We start from the raw sequence: 19,320 nt of genomic DNA on the forward strand, positions 1-19,320 counted from the left end.
CGCTGGCACAAGTCCATTTGCTCTCCAGAACAAGTGGCCCAGGAGAGGTCCCTGCGCCACATCCTAAGGAGCTGGCAGCACTTGGTCTTCTTGTCCCTGACAGGCAAGGGACCAAGAACTTGGGCCCTGCCCTCATTTTTGGGGAGCAGGGCTGTGCACTGCAGCCCAGGTGGCACATCGAGGCTGGGAATCCGGGCAGGATGAGGCCCCAGCAGCGGTGCTGGAGTGTGCAGTGCAGCAGGGCTGAGTGACAGAGTGCGGCTGCCCTGCCCCGGACAGCAGCAGGAGAGCAATGCCGTGTGCCTGCCCGTCCCCCCCCAGCTGCCCCACACACCTCAGGTCCCATGGGGCAGCTCAGCCCCAGCTGAGAGTGTTTTAACTTGAATAGCAACTCCTTTATTTATTCCTATCTGGTTTCTGTCCTGTCTGCTCTGCGGAGGTCTGTGACCCATTCATCTGCAGAGCCTGGGGCTTCTTTGATACAAAGCCACACCAAGGCAGAATTGGGGAAAGAAGGAGAAATGAAAAGGGCTGGTCAAGCCTCGCCTGGGGACAAGCCCATGAGCCCACCCCAACCCCGCTGCTCAGCCTCAGATCAGAATTGAGGCAGCTGTATTGGCCTCTCCTGCCCCACAGTCCATGGGCACTTCCAGCATCTAAAGCATGAGCACGCTATGGGTCCTGCATGGGCAAAGAGCCGTCAGGCCTGACCCAGCCCAGGCTTTGCAGCCCAGCACTCTCCCCAGCCCCTGTTCTCCAGGCTGCGGACCCCGCAGGATGTGGGTGCACCGGGGAGCGGAGGGTGAGGCTGGACCCTGCCTGTGGCACACATCCAGCCATGGGCAGGGGTGCTGGCAGGGCGCATGGGGACTTTTGGTGGGGGAGGCAGCTGCGCTGCCTTTGCATGGGCCATTGGCAGCCTGGCAGGCAGCAAGATGCCTTCAGGTAGCCTGAGCTACATGGCTGGAGGAGAAGCAAAAACTCCTTTGCAGAGCAAGCCGAGGCAGTGGGAGGCACCGAGAATGCTTGTCCTGATGCTGCTGCCGGCACTGGGAGAAGCGCACAGCTCCTCCACAGCCCAGCTCACCACCAGGGAGCAATAAATGCCCACGTTTGCAGCCTCAGGCAGGCGAGTGCTGCTTCCCAGCTAACACCAGCCTCAGTTTTCAGTCTAGGCTGGTGCAGAGTGAAGAATGAGCAGTTTTTCCAGCTCATCTCTTTGCTTTGACAACCAGCAGCCAGACACCCAGCTAGGGCTTCACAGGGAGACCCTGTTCCAAGTCCTTCCACCTCCCTGACGCGCTGCAGTGCTTAGAAATGCTAAATGCAGCACATTTATTTCCTCGCTGCTCTTTGCAAACGCTGAGTTCATTTTACCCTTCTAATCCCTGTGAGGCATCCATCACTGGGGCAATGAATAGTTTACTGCTTGTTTACTGAGCATTCCTGCAATGCCATTAGGGGAGCCTCAGCCCTGAGCTCAGAGGAGGTAAATCTTTGTCCTGTTCAAAATATAGCAAGCTTGGGGGAGAACTGGTCCCCGAAACAATCCTGCCTCATTGTACAGAGCTGCCGGTTCTCAGTCCAGGTGGCTGGTGCTCACTGTGCTAGGGTAGGATCTTTCCAGCAGTTTTTCAAGTCAGTTCCCCTTTTTATTTTCATACATGGGGAAAAACACCATCTCACATCTTCGTACCTGAAAGCAGGTTGACAACTGTATGTCAGGCTGTTGAGGGGAGGGGAGAGAGGCTTTGATGGCTCTGGCAGACCTGCAGGTCTGCATGGTGCAGGAATGCCCTGCCCTGGCACCAAGACGTCTCTCCTGTCGTCCCCAGCACCTCACTCAGGGATGCTGCCCAGCCCCACAGTAACGTACCTGCAGCAGATGCTGCTCCTGGTCTGATCCCCAGCAGTGCCCTTTGGATCCCTGGGATGAGGCCCAAGGCCACCACAAGGCTGCTGCCCAGCCATCCCAGCAAGGCTTCTGCTACCACTGTGCAGCTGGCCAGGCTCTGCATTTGAGGACGGGGACGTGGGTGATTGTGGCTCTGTCTGTGGGAGAGCCCCCAGACCCACACCCCTGGCCAGTGGCTGTTGTGGCTCTTTCAAAGTTAAGCCCAGTGGAGGGTGAATAATGCAGAGAACATCCCTGCTAAAATACCCCTTCCAGTGGGAAAACTCGAAGCTGTTCTGCCTAGCACAGTGAGAAAAAATGGGCTTTGTTTAAACCTAGAGGGTCAGTGTCTCCACTGGTCTAAATCAGCTAAGCTCCATGAAGTCAAACAGAGATGTTCTGATTTGCAGGGTCTGTGGATCTGGCCCACAGTTCTTAACCGAATGTGTCCTCTTTAAATCACAGCAAACAAGTTTGTGGTACCTGGGGAGGGGGAAAGAAACGTGCTCCTTGGGAATGTCCCATAGAACATCATTCCCCCACTCCCTCTTCCACCCACCCACTCCCACATGCTGTGACAAAGCTGGGCTGTTTTCCTGGTGGGATGAGAGGTCAGGGTGGCTAGGGCTGATTAAACTCCATAATAATACTGGGAAATAGAATGAAACTTGGAGCAGCCAGTTGTGTGAACCAGCTCCTGGGCCTGTGCCCGAAGGAGGGTGAGGATACCAAGTACCTCCAGCTGCCAGCGCGGTTCTGTGGGCAAATGTGCTTCAGGGATTTCATGCTAGAGGAGGTCACCAGGTGATAGCTCAGGTCTCGGGGCAGCCGGGCTGGGGATTATCACCCTCCATCCCTTCCCAGATGGAGGGGATATTGTCCATCATTCCCAGGTCACGGTGACTGGGATCTGTCTTTTTTAGACACATCAGGAGGCACCTGTGCGTGTCGGTAGGGAGGGAGCACAAGGACCACGTAAGGACCATGCACCCAAGGTTCTGCAGGGTGCAGAGCCTGGACAGAGCTGTGATATTGCTCCAAGAGGAGGCTGGAAGAGCAGGACCGTAGAAACACAGGAGGTATTTATCCTACAGTAGGCACTGACCACCAGTGTCCAGCCCTCCTTCACCAGCACTGATGTCAGCCCAAACAGACGGAGGAAGAAATAGGGGAAAGGGAATGGATGGATCAAGTCTCCTCTTACACCAGGTGTCATCATCTTGCTGTGGCTCGTGACTTAGTTCTGAGCCGCATGTGACTGTCTGCTCCATGCCCAGTCCCAGGAGTTTTCCTTCCTTCGATCCTCAGCCAGCCAGGCTGGAAATAGGACTGGTGGGGACCATGTGCAGCCACACGTGTCTTCAAACACCTGCTAAAAGCAGCACCTTCCTCTCCATCACTTCCAGAGGGTGAAGGGTGCTGTAGGAACCTCCTTGCTTTGGCTCCAGTGCTTCTACGTGCCTGCGTCCGGACCTGGTGCCAACCCGTCCTGCTCCGATTGTTCACCAGTGCAACCCTCTGGGCACCAGTACTACCAGTCCTGACATGAGCCCACCTAAGAGCCAATGCTGGCACTCTGACCCCCTTTTTGTTTAATGCCTCAGGGCACAATTTAAGGACTAGAATAAAGAGGGACTGGATTTCTTTAACATATGCTCATTCTCCGTCAGTGGAAATACCATGACAAGAATAATTTTTGCATCACCTTAGCTCTGTTGTGAGCCTCCCAAGGCATTAGGAAAAAGGAAGCACTGATAACTGTAAATAGAGATATGGACAGAAGTGTAGAGATAGCTAGATTTATTTGGGTTTACACGGAAACTACTCTTTCCTGCAGAAATGTAACACCCAATAATTATTATTATTATCAGCAGATTTCTTTCATCATTCCTTCAGTGTACAGTGCTGCAAATCTTCACTGAGTCTGTGCTGGACAGATGTTGGGCTGGATGGGGAGACCTTCTGTACCACACAGCTCTAACCCAGCCTTTTTCTCTCCATGCCTCAGATCCCATGGGTTAAACGAGGGATAGAAACCTCCTGTAAGTACCGTTGAAGCCTGGCAATTGGGCAGGGAAAGTGCATGCTGCTTGGGAATGAAATCTGAATTTTGGTGGTGTGCTGCACAGATCCAGGGTGTGGGTGAGAGCCACCTGTCCCATCCCAAACACCTGAACCTGGGCCTCCCCTTAACCAGAGGAATCAGCCGCAGCTGATGCTGCTGCATCACCCCTGCTAAAAGCACAAATAGCTCTGCAGAGCTGCTCTGGAGCACAATGCCCAGGTTTTGTATCTGAATCTGTGGATGTCACATCATTTATCCACCTCTGTCAAACTCGGACTTTGGCAGAGGCTGGTCTCCAGAACAGTTTGCCTCTGCTGGAGGCTCCTCGTTGCTGTGGGGATCAGAGGGTCTGAGGCAGAGGTAAAGCTGAGCTCATCTGATTTCAGAGGTGGCTGGTCCTCTCCAGCCAGCATCTTCCTGTGTTGCTTGGAGCAGTAATGAGAAGTTGGTAAACACCAGCTGTTCTGCTAAGCAGAGGTGAGTGAAGTGTGTAAACTGGGCAATTTAGATTAAAAATTGTTTATTTTTCACAGCAACCTGGGTTTTTGTTCAGTGATAATTGGGATCATAAATATGTATGCCAAACAGTGTATCGGAGGTTGATGTCAGGAGGCTGAGCAACAGCCAAGAGTCACTAACAGCAACTGCATGTGCTTAAATAAACCTTCCCTGTGCTGTGGGCAGCAGCACAACGCAGCCTGCATGTGTACTGAGATGGGGGCCTGTGTCTGCACTGCTGGTCCCTGCCCTGGAGCTTTGCCGTGTCCCTGGGCAAGGGGAGAAGCAAAACCCCAAAGCGAGGAAGGAAAGGACAGCTGGAAAGTGGCCAGGGAATAGGGAAGTCAGATGTAAAAACAATGCCCAGCTGAGATGGAATCAGGCATGGGTCAGCCCTGGAGCTGTCACCTCTGCTGTCACCGTGCACACAGGTATCACTAGGACTTACCAGCACTGATCTCCAGTTGCTTTCTGCTCTTGTGGGCACTTTGTGTTCAATAGGACTGACTAGAGACCAGTACTGGTTGCTGTGCTGGGCTGTGCCAGGGAAAACATCTCTCTGGGACCGGAGAGAGCAGAGAGTGTGAACTAGTAAACACAATGCAGAAGACTTTATCCCTTCCAAGTGTACAGCTGGTAGAAACCATGTGTGCTAGTGACAGGGACACATGCAGGGCAACTGGCTCTCCTGAGTACCAGCTGATGGGCAAAGAGCAACATGTTCCTGTCTCGTCCCAGCTCTGCAGACAAAGGCGATGGTGCCAGGGTGCACTGAGGGTCCCAGCTAAGCTGCCTCAGCTCCCGCAGGCTTGTTCCAGCAGCTGTGGCTCCTCCGAGAAGGAAACACGGGCAGGAAACCTGGCAGCAGGAGGCTCCCCTCAGGGCAGCACTGGAGACAAGTGTAGGAAACAGCACAAGTGCCAACAATTCCTGTCACACTACAAGAGAGGGGGAGGAAAAAAAATTACTATCTGGCTGCCATGAAGGCTGTTGGGATACGGTCCAGGATCAGGATGAATACAAAGAAATGAGCCCCTGAGCATCAGATGGCTTTTGAGAAAGGAAGAATAAATTCTTACATAGCCAAATTCCCTTTGTGCACTGTTTATGGGATGGTGGTTTTATTTTGCCTTTTTTTTCCCCCCCTTCTTTTGCACCTGCTCTGACAGTGGTGTTAGGACCACACAACAATGCATAAACATACATCTGTGTTTGGGGAGCAATGGCTGCAGTATTTACATCCTGACTCTAAGGTTTAATTCTGCCTGGGACACCTTCAGCTCCTTGCAGCTGGGTTCTGAATTGCAGCACAACTTTTTGCTGCCGCTGTCCAAGACTTAAGCCATGCTTGATCCCAAAGTATTAGTACAATATTAATCAGGTTAGAAAAAAACTTGCTCGAGTGCTTTGGGAAGGATTTGCAGAAGCTGCTTCATGACTCTGGTGCCTCAGGCTCGTGTTCTTCTGAAGTCTCTTCCAGACTTCTGTGACCGATCAGCTGGGCTTTCCCATCTTGTGGTCTGGCAGAAGAACCAGCTGTGTGCTCTGGTGGTGGCACCTGCAGGAATGGTCTGTATCCCTGGGCTGCCAAACTTGGCAGGACCGTCATTGCCTTCTGACTCACCTCTCTGTCCTCTGAGTCTCCATCATTTTATGTCTGTTTTGGAAGCTATTTGATGTTCCAGAATCTCCAGTCTTTGGAGATGACAGGACCTGCTTTCTACCTGGCTGTACCTGCAGAATTTGTGAGTCTGTCCTGGCTTGTGTCAGTCCTTTATCAGCTCTATTTATCTCGTGTGTCCTGCTAAACTCCTCATTAAAATGCCTTTGTCTGGGATTTACATATTTTCCTCTTAAATCTCCTTGATGCTGTCTTGATAAACTAGAAGATGCAGCACTTGTGGGTCTTAGTTTAGTATGGTTTGTTCTCAGATTCTTTCCAAACCTACCTTAAAAACTGGCAGATAACCACTCTTCTGAAACCCTCGGTCATGGCTTCGTCAGGGTGGCTCTTTCCTTCACTTTTCTGCTCTGCAAGCTTTAGGATAACAATTTTTCTTACCATGGTGACTGCACAGGAACCATATGCACATCATTTTCCGTTGTCATGTTTTCCTTGGCACCACCCACGACCTTTCTTTGCAGTCAGCTTTCTCTTCTGCTTTTTATCTCTGCATATTCTCTTGGACGTGTTTTGCTTTTTTCTCTCTACTTCCTTTGCTGGGCTGTGGAATATTGCTGACCCTTGTTCACTGGCCCAGCAAGCCCGACCCTGGGTGCCCTTCCTCAGACAAGCCCCCTCTTCCCATTTTGTAGCGAACAAAGGCGGCTCTGGAGGTTGGATTATTTCAGATACTGGACAGCAGCACTCTGCGCGTCAGCCCAGGTGCGAGCTTTTTGGAAAGTGGCACCAAAACAAGGTGGGGAAGCCAGATGCAGGGAGAACATCCAGGCTGGCAGGGGCCAGAGAGACCCCCAGGAAAGCCTGGGGAGGGCAGGCGCTGGTTACAATAGCAGCTGGCCCAGCCACTCGCCTTTCTCCTGATCATGGTTCGTGTTTATTTTTGCATCAGCCGAGACCTCTCACCCTTGTTCGAAGGCAAGGGAAAAGAAAGGGCTTGTTTCCCTCAGCCACAGAGGAACGGCAGCTGTGGTTTGGCAGGGGATGGGTTCAGGTTGCCTGTGAGAGCGGAGTTGTGTCTGTGAGGCTGCCCGAGCTGACGGCCTTTAGCACGGAGAGCAGGAAATATTAATGAGCTGTTAATTACTCCCGAGCTTCTCCCTCTCCCCAAAACAAGGCACAGCTGCTTCAGGAGATGTTCTTCAGGCTGGCAGGCTCCGATCTGCGGCGGACACGGCGCGTGCGGACCGTGCATCACACCGCGACTGATCGACGGTGTTTCACTGCCGCAAGATGGAGCTTTCAAAGGTCTTGAAAGCAGGTGGTGCTCCAACAACCACTGGCTTATGTCCTCAGCTATTTCCCTCATAGCACCTTTTAAAATCCCCATTCTTTTCTCATTATTCAAGTTTTTTATCAATATTAATTCTGAAAGTTATCATTCTGGGCTCTCCAGGACATTCACAGATGTTCCCCTATTGGCCCTTGATCTCCTGGTTTAGCTTTGTAGAAAGACATCCCATTCTCATCTTCAAAGCCTGCAAGTAATAGCTGTTTTGCTATTTACTTACCTTGCTTCCCATTCTGAATTTGTCTGATTTTAATTTCCAGGCTCTGGATCTGCCTGTGTCTTATGCTACTCAACTGAAGACTTTCTTATCATCACAAAGCTTTTTCTAAGCTGGCATTTATAGCTTGTGATCAAGTTACCCATCTGTCTTCTCATTTTCAAAGAGAATAGATGGAGTTTCTTTAATGTTACTGCCAGTCCAGGTTGCCAGATGCTTTTCTTATACACAGCGTGCACCTCAGCAAGAGTTGTGTCATATATGTGCTGATGGAGCTTTATAAGGAGAGAAGAGAGAACTCCCCTCCAAAACTGGAGGAATTTTGCTGTTCAAACTGGCATCACACTCGCCAGTTTTGATACTGTTCCCATATATGTGTTTAATGTTCAGTTCCACAGATTAATAAACATGACCCTTTTCTGGCTGCCTTTAGTTAGGCAAGATGATGTGTTTATGCTGCAAGACTCAAGCCCTGTCCTGAAGCTTTTACAGTGTCATGCGAGACAAGATACATTGAGGGAAGTTACATGGTCAGATGAGAAAGCACTAGGGGAAGCAGTGAGAGGGATACCTGGGCACAAATGCCCGCGTAGTGCTTATGAAGATGGCTAAACTGGATTCGCTTTTTTAAAAGAATAGAAATTGGTGCTGACGTGAAGGAATCATCAGCCACAGGGACATTCAGACAGCCAAGGGGCAACACAAGTCCAGGTACTGTAGGTGAATCTGAGGATTCAGCCGCAGGAGCCAGCCCGGTATCTCCTTCAGCTGCTCTCTGGGGATGGGAATGTTGCTCATGTCCTGGGAAGAGCTGGCCAAGGGTATCGGGCAGGTGATACAGGGGTGGCAGAGGAGGAGGAACAGGACACGGGGGAGACTTGGTGATGGGGACATGTGCAGGTGTGTTTCTGGAGGGTGAAGGACAGCCCGGACACTGATTTCTTGGCTCTGGTTCTGTGACAGATCGGCCACACCAGGCTCGTAGGGCTGCAATCACAGCTCCCAGGGACATACCATGAGTAGCCACAAACTCATTATCATTGCTCAGTGACCTGTAAATGAGCCTGGCCATGACTGTACTTCCCACCCCTGCAGATTCATTCGCTCTCAGCAGTTTGATACCGCCAAAGAAATAATGAAATGGGTTTTAAACCCAACCTGGGAAGTTTGACTGTGCAGATTTCCCACAGCCCCTCGGTCGGTCTCTTTGCTGCCGGAGCTGTGCAGGGGTGTCCGTGCTGGAGCTGCCCCTGCCCAGAGCTGCCTCCCTCCCCGCCATGGTGGAAAAGAGCTGCGGGAGCAGCACAAGCAATACTGGGACATTGCATTACTCGGTTCATCATGAAACAAAATGTTTCAGACAGGTAGCTCCTGGGATAGCTGTGGGCTTGTGAGGGACAGCATCTCAGGCTCCAAGTCTGCCTGAGAAAAACACGAGCTGGTGCTGGCAGGTGGAAAGGGGTTCGTTCCTGTGGCGTGGAGCACAGGCTGCTCGGAGCGGGCTCTGCTGGGTTGCCCTGGACCTCTTCCAGAGAAAAACCCAAGCTTGAGCCTGTAGAAATCACCGCTGCCCACCAGAGCTGCTTTACATACAGGCATTACACACACATTACATCAGCTGAATTTGTTAGTTCAGTCTTAGTAAGACAATAATTGCATGTTTATAAAGAAACAACAGACTTTTTAAAAAAGATTGAGATTCAGCGACTGCCCAGGAGGCATGGATTGATTTCCTGCTCATCAGCCAATATTTAATTATTATTATGTGTCATTGTATTTAGTTTCATAAACAGAAGGCAATGAAAACCAAAAAGATTAATATTAGACACCTATAACTTAATTTACATATAATAGCTTTATGAGCTCAAAGCCTGGAACATTTCAGGAGAGTTTTAGCCCATGTCCTCGAGATATGAGCACTCACAATAGCTCTACGGTGGTCTTAAAAAAGAAGCCAGTGATCCCTCCCACCCTTTCTGCTGACACCTGTGGTGCCGGGCGCTCGGGGCAACAGCAGCACCCCAGGATTCAAGTGCCTTGAATCTCTATCAAGGCATGTGTTGTTCTCACTTTGAAAAGCGCTTATATTTCAATGTATATCAGCACATTATCTCGGAAAGCCTGCCCCTGGCTCTGCAGGGTGCTGAAGGGGAACGCCAGGCTGAAGCACTCAGTGGCCCTGTCATTTCTTTTGCATGTCATGGCTTCATCATATGTCTCGTTAGTTAATTAGAGGATGGAAGAGCAAGCGGCAGAAGTCAGAGGAGTCCTACAAAATGTGTGAAAATGTCAAATGAGCTCAGAAAGTAAAGCCCACGGTGCTGCCCTTTGCGAAAGCCACACTTTGGGCATCTTGTTCCTGTCACTCAGGACGAACACAGAGCTCAGGCAGATCCTTGTGCCACGCCAGGACAGCTCTATTAGTGGAGATATACACTTAGTGCAGCGTCTCGCTGCTGCACCGTGCCCAGAGGGCACCTCCTGTCCACGGGTGACCATCAGCTCCGTGCCACGGCTTTCGGCGGGACCCTCCTCACGGCACAGCAGGGCAAAGGGAGCATCTCCAGAGCGTGTCCCGTGCTGGTGCACCCTGGCCACCCGAGGGCTGTCCCCAGCCTTTGAAGGTGATTTCCAGCATTGCATAATTTTTATGGCACTTCAGAGTTGGGTTATGCTGCCCTTGGGAAGCCAAGATGCCTGTTAGTCATGCGGAGAGGTGACGACTGCTCTGCTCCTGTTTTGCTGCGGGCAGTCTCTGCCAGCCCGATCTCTCCTGTTAATTTATTTACCAAACAAGCAGCATTTCCCCAGCTCTGCAGCGATGCACACCCTCAGCCCTGGCCCACAACCAGCCAGGGAAGCACCAACTCCCGGCCCCACTGGTGCTGGAGCAGGACAGCAGGAGATCCTCGGTCTCTGCCCAAGAGGCAGAGAAAGCAGTGCTGCATTTGCCTCCGCCCAAATTAATTTAAAAAGCGAAATAACTGGCCGCAGAAGTTCTACCAGTGCTCTCCTTCTGCAGCCCGTGCCGTAGGCAGTGTGTACAGTGATGCTGACCCAGGCTCATGGGGGACAGGGGGAAGCAGGAGCGAATCCTCCATTGCAAAATGCACACAGTGCTTTCTGGAATTTGCTTTGCCGTATGGTCTGTGATAGTGATTTTTAAAACCCCTCTGCTGGTTATTTAGTTCTGAAAGCTAGCAGTGAGCTCTAAATTTAGGGAGTATATTGTACCTGACTAATTTTATGGTCTGCATTGCCTTTTATCTTGGCTCGCTATTAATTTAACAGCAAATCTCTGTGTTTGTCAGTTGTGATTCCTGGGGTACTATATAATTTCGTTTGTAAATTGATTTGTGCTTTCTGATACTTCAGTAAACCCATTTGGTATAAACACAGCTCTTCATTTCCCTGTAAGTACGTGGTGAACAAGCAGAAACTGAGCACAAAAATAGACATTTATTTAACCATAAGTATAACAAGGGGAGGGCGGCAGGAACAAGGAGATTGGACCAGCAGTCTGCTGACAGCCGCTAAACAAGGTGACAATTACAGTGCAAACTAACCAGCAGTTTTATCTTTTGCAGGACCTAATGAATGCAATATCCTGCTTATTTGCTGCTCCTTCTTCCCAGCTCATGTGTCGCTGTTCTCCGTGCTCGTTCTCACCATTCCCTTCTCGTGCCTGATTTCTTAGCAGCCTCACCAGCTGCGTATCCAGACCATGAGTGCCACTGCCAATGCGGCAGGAGAGGACAGGCATGGCTAATTTTCATTTCTTTTTTTTTGCAAACAGCTTTTCCTCTGTGTTCTCCTGCAGGATGCCAAGGCCACGGCATGGATGGTTTGTCATTCTCACCCTGCCCACATTTCTCACGGGGGGACAGGCTGCATGTTGAGGCTCAGCTAGATGGCTGTGCGGCCGCTGTGGCATCTTCAGCTCACAAATGGCTCTTGAGAGCCTGCAGTAACTACTAATTCAATTAATTTGATAGCTGACACCCCAGCTCTAGGTGGTGGGTGATTCACAACAGGGCTCTTGTTAGCAGTATTGGCTCAGAAACCTTTTTCAAGCTGGGAGCCATGTGAAACGCTGAGGAAGATGGAGGAGAGACACAGCGTTCTCAGCCCAGCATCCTGGTAGGAGAAGGGGCTGGAGCAGAGCACCATGTGATGGACACATCTCCAGCTGAACCCCTGGACCAGAACCACTGCCTGGTGGCACTGGAATTTGCAAGAAGAGTGTCAGGTTTTGCTGACTGCATTGCTAACGACTTTGGTATATGGGGTGAAACATATAGTCTGCATGAGCAGCACCTGCAGGAAAAGCAGAGCAGCATCCTAACCAGAGCACCGAGGACTGGGAGTAAACCTGCTGAAAGCGATGAAGATATGGGGGATGTGGGGAAATGCCCTGATACGTGGGGCTACGCTGCGTCCATGCACTAAGGTAGGCGGTGGGAAGGAAAAGTTGCAGAATACCATACTACAGGCAATGGAAACCACCTCTATAAGCTGCTTTTTAGTGTGCTAAATGGAGAGACTTCCTTTTGTTTCTGTAAAGTGAGTCTTTAACGTCTCCCTTGACAATCAGCAAAAGGTAGTTTTAGTAACCATTCTCCTTTTGTCACTTATTTTATAACCCATAATCCAGTATAAAGGCACACACTTTGATTACTCTGTTCACTTTCTCTTCAAAGTTGTATGTTCTATTTCCTTTTTCCCCCAGTTAACGAAGCTTACTTATGTGATTGCAGATTGTGAGATACAAGAGCTGGAAAAGTTTTATTTCAAATAGCTGCCAATTGTCATTTAGATGACTTCTTTTTTTGTCCTCCCAGATCAATACTGTTCTTAACTATTTCAGATTGGAGAAAAGTCATCGAGATATTCTATTTTCACAAAAGATACATGATTAGACTACTAGTTTTGAGCCACTAAACATTTTTATGTTAACGATTTGTCCAAAGGCACTCTCTTTTTCATTTCTGATATGTTTTTTCAGGAATAGAAACATCAGGAAGAGCCAGCTGAATTAAAACTTGACTGCTTGTATTGTAGCACGTTGATTACTTTTGAGCGTTTGGAATAACATGGATAAAGACTTTGAAAACCAGTATAAAAAGTGAGCCCATTTCAATCCTCAGAAATAAAGCAACGTGTTTTCTGAAGGATTTTTTGCACAAATCCCTCTTCAGTCTCTGCTGCAGGCGCTGGCTGGGAGATGTCTGTGTAGGAGAATGAAATTGCCCAAGCCGCGCCGAGTTAATGATGTCGAGTGAGATTTATTTATTTATTTCAAGTCTTTTCATCAGTCAACACGGGGGTCGGTTTGGTTTTGTTTTTACCAAGTCTGAAATGCTGAGGGGAAGGAACTGTGCAGAGAAAGGGAAGTCAAAGAAACCACGGAAGTCGGGACGTTTTATCAGTCTATTTTATCGCCCCTTTCATTAACCCATCGCTGAGCAGTGCGCCCACCTCCCTGTGGACAGCAGGTAGATGCTTCTTCAGCCCAGGGAGAGGTGACGATACCTGCTGTGGTCAGGGCCGGGTGGTGGGTGCCACCAGAGGGGGCTGAGCCACATTTTCCTTCCAGGAACACTGAGGTGAGCTCTTGATCTGCCCTCTGATGAGCCATCTCTTTGTCGACCTAACACGTATTCCCCCACAAAGCCTGTGTGGGAACTGGAGGGCTCTCCTGCTCCCCCAGTAACACCCTTCAAATTACACACAGAATCCGTGATGCAGCCAAAGCAGCTGAACAGAGAAAGAAGCTCAAGTGGCTGCTTTAACAAAATGGCTCTTTTTTCTTCAAAATGCATCGGCTGGATCCTGATGAAACCTGTTATTAAAAGAGCACCCTCACCTTTTTAATGATCTGAGTTGTTTGTAAAGTGCTCCCAGAAACTGGAAATCATATCCTCTCCTTCGGCTCTTTGTTCATTTCCATCTGGGGGAAATTAATGAGAATTAATTTATAAAATTATTGGCACCCCAGAGCCAAAGGCAATGGGCCTCTCAAAATGTCCAAATAAAAACTGCTCTAATGAATAACCACTGCCAAATGGCCACGCAAAAAGGAAAAATAGGACAGCAAACAAAACTAAACAAAAACTTCAGCAGTTGCCTGTTAAGCGGAGGCTGCAATGATGAGTTCTGTGATTCACAGCCCACCACCCACCCACCATCACTCTCTACCGAATGATTCAAGGCAGATAGCATCACCCCAGTGCCCTGGGACTTTCCTTTTGTCAGTGAAAAGAGAGGGCTGAAGGCAGTTGGGATACTCTAGACCTACAAACACATCTTAAATTGTGAGAGTAAACTTGTCATTTTGCTCATTCCACAGTCCCACCAGGACAAGTCAGCAGGTAAAAGCCTGCCTTGAGTTATCTCCTTGCCACCATGGGGTGCGCCGCAGGTCCAGGTGAGGAAACTGCCTGATCTTGGGAGCTGAACCTGCAGAGGGACAGGGGGAGCATCACCTGGTCCTGGATGGTGGCGTGAATGTGGTGTCTGCTGCCAGCTGGAGCAGCAGCGGGAAGAGGGAGGGAAAACCACCTGTGCTGGACTCTGCTGCATTGAGCAGATACCAGCATCCTACATGTTTTCAGTGCACTTTTTCTCCCTGCATTCAGCTGGCAGGCTGTAGGGACCCTTCCCCAGCAGCCCCTGTCCCCAGCCCCACGTATGGGCCATGGTGGGAGCGGGCTCCGCAGCATTCGGGCTGCGCTTGCAAAGGCTGCATCCATATTCATCTCTTTGTAAACGCAAACTGCCCCTGCTGCTTGGAGTCGCTTCAGGTTATTCATATCGATTCAGCACTGTTAATGACTAAATACAATGTTCTTCAAAGCCTGCATTTAACAAGAAAGCTTGATTGGATTTACTGTTTTGAGGTTGGGTGGGTTGTTTTCAGTTATGTCGCTGATATTTTTTTTTTCTCTCTCCTTGTGGAACATTGTGTCATTTTGCAAATGAAGAATTACCCTCTTGCCTTTTTATTAAAAACTTCCATCTCTGAAGGATTCACATCCTCCTGCTTAATCAGACAACTGATATACTGCACGTCCCACCGTCACCTCCTGGCCCCTTTCCCCCACAGCCGTCACGAGCAGAGCAGCTCCTGTGGGGCCAGCAGACCGAGCCGACCCTGCCCAGAAACCACAGGCTGGAGAACAGGGGACAGAACGGGTCCCAGTAAAGGCAGACGATTGCAAAGTACCTGTCTGTGGATGGCATCCCTTGAGTAGGGAGAATAACAATTACAAAACCTGGTGCTTGTCCTGGAGAGAACTTCATGCCTTTACTAAGGAAGTCAGAAGACAAAACGCAGAACAAGGTGGTTTAGTTGATGTTTCAAATATCCTCTTGGCAGTGCTGGGAAGGAATCCCCAAAACCCCAGTGCAAAGCACTGTGCAGTTTTGCCTTCCAATAGTTTATCAGGAGTCCATCCATCCATCCATCCACCCACCCATCCATCCATCACAGACTCCCAGCCTCCGTAGGAGATGTCCAGACTTAAATCTGAAGGAGGAACATGTTTCCATGTAGGACCAGCAAGATACAATTGTGTACATATCTGGGGCAATAGCTATAGGTGAACCAATACACAGCTTTACTGAGAGTTGTCATTGTATTTATTTTTCATCTTGTCTTCAAGAAAGACAGCATGTGAGGGCTCAACCACACAAGTTAAAAAAAAAAAGAGAGAAAAATAAAATAGAGAACACAACAGTGAAATTGCTGAGTTGCTACTGGTTAGTGACAGTTTAAAAAGAAGATGTGAAATCAAAGATTCAGTAAAAAAAGCCCGTGACCTGACAAAGCACAGAAACCCTGCGAGAAACAGCAGAGGGCAGACAGATTGCAACTTAGCAAGACGGGTCCATGGTGGGGAGCAGCAGAGCCCGGCGTTTCCCAGGGCCTGGCAGCATCCCTGCCTGGGGACAGGGACACGCGTGGGGACAGGGACACCCCAGCCCAACTCTACGTGCATGAGCAGCGAGGCGGTTGCTGGTACACGTGGGCATGGGCAGGGTTCTGCTCCCCAGTCCCCGCACCTGAGAGAAGATGGACAAAATAAAAGTGACCCAGAGGTCTGGGGTTACATCTGGTTAGACTCAATGAGATGAAATCCATTTTGGGATCTCTAATGGCCCTCGCTTGGCGGTATCACACTGGAGCCAGGATATTAAGGGCACCTGTCAGGGCTATTTTAGGAAACTGAAGCCTCCTGCCTGGTGCCCCCCTCCTCTCTGCACTGAGCTCACGTTGTGTCAAATGAGGTCTGCTAGAGCAGGGCGCATGGAAAGTTGTGGTTTTAGTGGAGAGTGGCTTTCTGAGTCCCCTTGTCACACACAGCTCCAGCCTGGTCTCCGTGGGTTTATTTTCAGCATCCTCTGTGCAACTTCCACCAGCAGGTTTGGGATGCAGCTGTGTACCTCAAGCTTTGCCCATCCCCAGGGACAGCAGGAGGGTTGGGGCTTCTCCTGGAGAGCTGCCACATGAAGCTGAGCTGTTCTCTCCTCCCATGGGGAGAGCCAGCTGGGGTGAGAAGGGAAATGAGTTCAGTGTCTTCTACACATGGACACTTCCCTCAACACAGTGAGACAGCTTGTGTGCTGGTCATATACAAACAGGCAAAGCAGCTGGTTCTGACCTGCTGAAACACAAAGCTTTGGGTTTCAGATGTTGGTCTTGATGTCAAGACCACCGAGAGGCTGAAACCCCCAAGCCTTCATGCCCTGGGGGGTCTAGCCTGGCTCTGACCCATTGCACCAGGACAAAGGCAGCAATGACTGGGTTTGCTCTTCCACAAGAGCTGTTTCTGGAGCTACTTCACTTTTTCTCTTCCTAATTACTGCCACAGGTTACCGTTCCCTTGGTTTTAAGTAGCATGAGCTAAGCTGACCTGAGGCACCTCTACATGGGTGGTCAGGCTTTGGATCTAGCAAAGCCTGCCCATGCACAGCCAGCTGTGCCTGGGAGAGCTGCAGATGCAGGATGCTTTGCTTGATCTGGGACAACATGGGGAAAAACACATAACAGAGGGACAGAGTGTGTTTTAAAAGAGAGACTGCAAGACAAACACGTTAAGCGTTCTGTATGCAAAAGCAGGAGGAATCCTTCCTCCAGCTGAAGACAGACCCTGCTGTGACTTGCATGTGAAATGAACCCTTGATGAAGGAAGGTAGGTGCACAGTTTCTCATCAGTGAACAGAGTTTTCAAGATTATGTTGCAACTATTTCGATTTACTGTCAGATCCTCTTTTTTCTTGTTCTTGTCCTGTTGTCTCCTCCAATGCTTCATCGGACTCAAGCTTTCTCTTTAAAAATTCTGCTTCCCAGCATGGGGGAAGTCACCATCACGGTGCCAAGTCCCCCAGCAACACATTATGGAGGCAAGGGCTCCTCCTCAGCCTCGTGACATTTCACTTATGAGCCTTAAAACTCAAAGGTGAAAAGGAAAGAAAACAGCACGAAGTAAGAAATGGTCAAACAAAGGAGTTAGTGCTCCATTTAGGAGATGCCTGATGAGCTCATTTAGCCCTGGTACTGACACATCCATGCCATGAGCTGGATTTGAATATATTATCCACCTTTTGCTTTCAGCCTCCATCCTTGTGATTGCAAACTTGTACTTCTTCTTCTCTCAGTCTAGATACAGGGAAGATGCTCCAGGGAGCTCTATATGCCAAGGACTGGGATTTTTCAAAGCCATTGGTGGCTTCAGATAGGGAGCTCAAGACCCAATCACACACTGATGATTCAGTAACAAAGCTACTCCCAGAGATGGCTTGATTGATGAGGGCTCAAATAGACTCCTGCCTACCAGCAAGTACATCTCCATCCACCTAGCATGGTCCTGCTGAGCCTGGTTTTCAGCTCTCTAAAGGCATCTGAGATGAGCAGGCAATGCAAACAGCCAAAACCCACTTCTTTCTCCTGACAAGAGACCCTTTACTGCAGTGAAGCTACAGCCCCCTGCCAGTCTGCTCATCATCACATTCCCAGGGGGAAAAAACAGAACAAAACAAAACAAACACCACACTATTTTTCTCCACTGCTGCTAATATGAAAGTTAACAGCTCGGAAATCCTCCCAGTTTTCCCCACCCTACTTTCTTTCCCTTCTCCAAGTTCCCCTTCTCTGAAGGACAGAGGATTGCCAGAACAACATCACAGCCAGGGTGATCTCCACAAACACCAGCAGCAGGTACATTCCCACAGCATCCCCCATTCCAGACATACATGAAACAAAGACAAACCCTTGTTCCTCTGTATAGATGCAGTATTTCCCTCCCTTAAGCTTTCACCTGCAACCTGGATTCAGGAGCTCCTCCATTAGCACTTATTTTACTCACCTGTGGAGCTACTTTAGGAAACAGCACCAGGTCCTATTCCCTCCACAGCACACCCACAAAAATTAGAGCTGCAAATTAAGGCCAGCTGTGGGAAATTCAACAACTCATCTGTGCAAGAGTGGCTGCTGGCAGGAATGACGGGAAGGCAGCACTGGCTGCTCAGGTATAAATAATGGTTTGTTTCTAATATAGTTTGGCTGGGGAGCTGCTAGATGACCTGGGCTGCAGGTTTATAGCTGAGGAAGTGTGTTCATCTCTGTTTTCTGTCAGAGCTGCTCATGTCTGTCTCCTTGCTAGGCGTTTCTGATGACCTCTATGTTCCTCCTGTTCTCTAACCAGCTGCCTGCAGGCAGGAGCCAGGCTGAGCCCTCTGCCCGGGGTGCTTGCTCTATTCTGCAAACTGCATTGTGCAGGCAGGCTGTGCTGGCTCTCTTCTGATCCTTCTCCTAGGTTTCGTATGCTAGCCTAATCATTAAGGTATCTTTGTGGCTGGCGTTGCTTCAGGAAGGAGTTCCTCCCGAGATTTCTACTTGGAAATGTCTGTCCCCATCCCTGCTGCTGTGGAGGAGCCCTTGGGGACCCCCTGACATGGGGGGGAATGAGCATTTGTATCTATTTAGTTTAGTTATGGGAAGGGCTGAAAGACCTGTGGTTCAGTTCCTAAGATAGGAAACAATCCTTTTGCTTATAGATTCTGTTGCATCAGCAGCAGCATTTTATGTTGCTGAAGGCTGCACTAATCACTAAAAGACAGAAATATATCTTCCACTGAAGTGTATCCCTGCACTTGAGCAGGGAATACAGATACATCTCAGCCCTCTGCATCTAGAGCTAGAAGGAAATTTCCCACTTGGAGCTCCTGTTGTTTTTCCTTGCTTTGGCTTTGGAACTGTCGAGGGTTGAAGGAAATGGGGAGATCCATACAGGTGAAGCTTGAGCTTTGTCCACCTGTTTCTGGCAGAAAGCAGCAGGGCTCTTTGCTGGGGCTCCTGTCCCTTTGCAGGGACCCCCCAAGCTGCACATGGGTGGGGAGGGCTGAGCGCCCCGGCCACGCTGCTGCTTCTCCTCTCTGCGCTGGAACCCCCTGCTACCTGCCCCAGGCACAGCAGGGACCAGCTAAAGGTCTCAGGCAGGCGTAAAGGGCACTTCTGTCATCAGACAGACATCTGTCCAAAGCAGGACAGAGTCAGGGACCGTCCTGGAGAGATTAACCCTGAAAAGGAGATGGAAAAACAGCCCTGACATGAACCTGCATTCCCTGTTAGAGAGGCTGGAGGGAAATTCAGCTGTAGGTGCAGGACCTGGTG

The 19,320-nt window shown here is 49.8% G+C and overlaps 1 protein-coding gene across 1 annotated transcript in view; it reads left to right on the forward strand.

Moving 5' to 3' along the window:
* STK10 (serine/threonine kinase 10) overlaps positions 1-19,320 on the forward strand; it is a 500,646-nt gene that overhangs the window by 250,887 nt on the left and 230,439 nt on the right. The gene's annotated exons all lie outside the window — the stretch shown is intronic.

This window comes from Caloenas nicobarica, chromosome 13 (genome assembly GCF_036013445.1).
Source record: "Caloenas nicobarica isolate bCalNic1 chromosome 13, bCalNic1.hap1, whole genome shotgun sequence".
Taxonomy (NCBI): domain Eukaryota; kingdom Metazoa; phylum Chordata; class Aves; order Columbiformes; family Columbidae; genus Caloenas; species Caloenas nicobarica.